At 45.5% G+C, this 4,176-nt stretch overlaps 1 pseudogene; it reads right to left on the bottom strand.

Moving 5' to 3' along the window:
* Window positions 1-1,358: 1,358 nt before the first annotated feature.
* Window positions 1,359-3,459, bottom strand: LOC110583461 (annotated as a pseudogene).
* Between the last annotated feature and the right edge of the window lie 717 nt (window positions 3,460-4,176).

The following is a 4,176-nucleotide window of genomic DNA, read 5'->3' as shown; positions in this document are numbered from 1 at the left end:
TAAACCTTTTTTTTAAAAAAGATTTTATTTATTTATTTGGCAGAGAGAGACACAGCAAGAGAGGGAACACAAGCAGAGAGAGTGGGAGGGGGAGAAGCAGGCTTCCCGCTAAGCAGGGAGCCCGATACAGGGCTCGATCCCAGGACCCTGGGATCATGACCTGAGCCGAAGGCAGACGCTTAACGACTGAGCCACCCGGGCTCCCTGCTTTAAATAGAAGAAAATTTTAAATTCTTGGGGGAAAAAAGTTGCACAACAAAAGAATAATCTTATAATAAGAAGAATTTAATACTTAGATTAAGAATAATCTGATGGGCTTTAGGACATTCTACCCCAAAATATGGCACATTGGCATATTAAATATTTTAAGCTGAAGGAGCTTGAGAAAATGGCAGAAATGGGACAGTCTCTCTGACTTCCCCCCTCTTCTCCCCAAAACGGGTCATAAAACCTCTTGTGGGATGTGCCTTCCCTATACAGAGAGGAAAGAAGCATCCTTATCTCCAAAGACAAAGGAATGCCAGGAAGAATCCAAACATAGGATTTACTGTTTTCCCCAGTTTACTACAATTTCTTCAGATTCTTTAACCTATCATATTTCTATGCTACTGCCTACTCTTCATCAAACCTGCCATAAATGCACTCAATTCTTTTTTTTTTTATCTTCATCTCTTTATGAAGGCTCCCATGTCACATAAAATTTATATTAAATAAATTTGTATGCTTTTCTCCTGCTAATCTGTCTTGGTCAGTTAAATTTTCAGACTTAGCTGGGGACCCTAAGAGGGTCAAGGAAAATCTTTTCCTCTCCTCCAAATCTTACAACAATTTAAAATTGAACCAATATTTTTTTTATTATGTTATGTTAATCACCATACATTACATCATTAGTTTTTGATGTCATGTTCCATGGTTCATTGTTTGTGCATAACACCCAGTGCTCCATTCAATACGTGTTCTCTTTAATACCCATCACCAGGCTAACCCATCCTCCCACCCCCCTCCCCTCTAGAACCCTCACTTTGTTTTCCAGAGTCCATAGTCTCTCATGTGAACCAATATTTTTTGAAAAACCTTTACAAGGCCAGTAGCATGCCCAGATAATTTTTTAAAGTTTTATTAAATCTTTTAAAGTATCACTCCAGTCTTGTACAGATTCTTCCAGAAAATGTAAATAGAAGGAAAAGAACCCCATTTCATCATATAAGTCAAATATTATCTTTTTTTTTTTTCCTGGTCAAGTGACACTTTAATAGGATAGAAATAAAAAATTTAAAAAACCTGTCTTTGGAGAATATCAAGAGCCACATGTGGGCCAAAGCAGAAAATAGAGGCACAGCACTTCGGGCATAGGGGAAACAACAGGCTGAGTGCGAGGTCAGCGATGGCTGAAGAATCCTTGAGGATGGTTGTATTTAAATGGCTTCATCCTGCTGGGACCCCTGAAAAGCAGCAGACACATCTTCTCCTGGGGAAACTCCTCGGGCCCCTCCACACTGTTGTCGTGGCTCTCAGTCTCCAGGTAGACATCCAGCAGCACACACAGGCGCTGCAGTCGGTTGGTCAAGAGCTAATGGTTGGGCCGAGGGCTGCATAGCTCCTTCTAGCACACATTGACCTCGCTCTCCATGGCCCGAATGTTGTCATCGTTGCTATTGGTTTTCTCCCCTTTCCAGTTCAAACAGAGCTGGAAAATGAGTGGGATGGAGGAGTAGCCAGGGTTTAGCACCACAGCAGCCTGGAGTTTGGCTGCGCCCCTTTCCACGAGTGCCATGTAGTAGAGATTGGTGTCCTCAGCCAGTCCCACCACCACAATGTCCTTGGTGAAATGCAGCTCCATGTAATCCTCATGGGCAATCGTCACCCACTTCACCAGGTGGGAGACAACCTATTCAGGGAAGAGGTACTAGCAATCACTGGTAACTGGTACAATGCCATGTTCCAGGGATGCAAACTGTGAAGGGCCAGGCGGGACTGCACCCTGGTCTTCAGCAGTTTCATGGTGGTCTCCATGTAGCTGGTGCTCAGCGAGTGGTCAACAATCACCGTGTGCTGGGGCTGCTCTTTGGGGAAGTGGAGGCCACACAGCTTTTGTACCCACAAATAGGGGTGACCTAGGTCAAATATGTAGTCTCTCAAAGTCAGGATGCCAACTTTATCAAACTGATACTGATTGGCTGGATTTGGAGTTTTCTTTCTGTGGTCCCCTGGACACAAACAGCTCAGGGCTGAGTCAGGAGACAGCAAGTCACCTGCACTGATGCGGGTGATCAGCTCCGTGGCAGTTGTCACTTTGGCTTTTACCGTCATGATGTTGAGGTTCATGAGGTAGTAGAAAGTCAGGTGAAGCAAGCTGTTATCTTTGCACTTCAGGTCCAGCATGACAGACAGCGGGTGCCTCTTCAGCATCTCCTTGCGTTTGTCATCCAACTGAACTCCCAGTGTGGGTCGCCGGCATTTCGTGGTCTGTTCCTCCTCAGCATCCGAGCCGCTCTCGTCATCTTGGGAGTCTTCAGGAGGCTTAAAGAGAGCCTTGGCTTCGTCCACACTGCCTTCAATTGTCACAGACAAGGTCTTATCACAGGCCTGCCCATATGCAGTGGCTTGGACAAAGAGGACATAGAGGGGATGTGGCAGGTGTCTAGCTGTCTCATATTGCTTGTGAGCCTGGTCGAATGGCATAAACAGGTATTCTTGCACGGGGAGGGAAGCCTGCATGCTGCTACTGAGGCGAGGCTGGAGGTTGCTTAGGTACTCCTTCTTCACCTCAGTCTCCTTAAGGATCTTCTCCTTGTTGGACAGGCACTCCCAGTACTTCTCTGCCAACCTTTTCCACTGTTCCAGCTCCCAGTCCAGACGTGCAAGGGTTTGCTGGTGAGGGTCTCCCATGGTGACTGCAGCCTTGCTAATATCGGGAGGAGCGTCCTTATAAAATTCCTCTAAACTGACCAGATCAATTTCTTCATGATTTGACTTAAACTCCAGACATTTGGTGATCTCTTTCTGCAGGTGCATCACCTCATACAACAGGTTCTGCTGCTGCAGGTGATAAGCGTCTACTTTCTGCTTGGCCTCATGCGTCTGATCTCTTCCTTTCTTTAACCTGATGTGGGCTAATCGATTAAGCTTCTTTAGAGCCACGAAATGCACACAGCTCTGGATCCTCCGAACTTCTATCTCAACTGCCACATCCTTGCCTTCTCTGCTCTTCAGGTCCTGGATCTCAGCCATGAGCCTCTGCAACTCCTGGCATGTGTACTTGTACAGTTCATGGTCTCTGCCAGGGTCCCGTGGGTCCACTTCAGCCTCCTCACTGTAGTATTTACCTTTCTGCTCTGTGTCAGGATGGTTACGCTTCCCTTCAGCTGGAGCTCCATCACTTCGGATCAGTTTGGGCTTCCGTTTTTTGCTTGATTCTGATGACATGGTTGTTTGGTGAGGTCAGGAGGAAACAGCAGAGACCGCTCAGAGCCCCGAACCAGTCGTGGCAAGCTAAGTAAAATATTATCTTAATAATAAAACCAGATGTATCAGTTGTCTATTGTTGCTGTAACAAATTACAACAAGCTTTGTTGCTTAAAACAGCACACATTTTTATCTTAGAGTCCTAGAGTTCAGAAGTCTGACCCAGATCTCACCAGAGTAAGATCAAGGTGTGAGCAAAGCTGTTTCTTTCTGGAGCTTAGAGTCCACCTGTGTTGCCTAGCTTATGGCTTCTGCCATCTGCAAAGGCATCAATGGTAGGCTGAGTTCTCACACTGTCTCTGCTTCTCCACAGCTGGGGAATGTTCTCTGCTTTTAAGAACTGAAAGGATTAGATTGGGTCCACCTGAGTAATCAAAGCTAACCTTCTCTTCTCCAGATCCTTAATGTTAATCACATTTGCAAAGTTCCTTTTCCCAAGTAACATAGATTCCAGAGATTAGGATGTGGACATCGTTTGGTGGGTGGGGTCATTTTTCTGCCTACCACACATAACAAGTAAATACGAGAAAGGAAAATTAGAGGTCATGAACTTACATGCAAGTATTTCTTTTAAGATTTTATTTATTTATTTTTAGGGAGCGTGTGCGTTTATGCACGTGCGTGACTGGGGCGAGGGGCAATGGGAGAGGGAGAGAAAGAACCTTAAGCTGACTCTACACTGAGTGCAAAGGCCCACAGAGAGGCTCGATC

Source organism: Neomonachus schauinslandi, chromosome 8 (genome assembly GCF_002201575.2).
Source record: "Neomonachus schauinslandi chromosome 8, ASM220157v2, whole genome shotgun sequence".
Classification (NCBI taxonomy): domain Eukaryota; kingdom Metazoa; phylum Chordata; class Mammalia; order Carnivora; family Phocidae; genus Neomonachus; species Neomonachus schauinslandi.
Note: the sequence above shows the minus strand (reverse complement) of the source record. Positions and strands in the feature narration are given on the sequence as shown.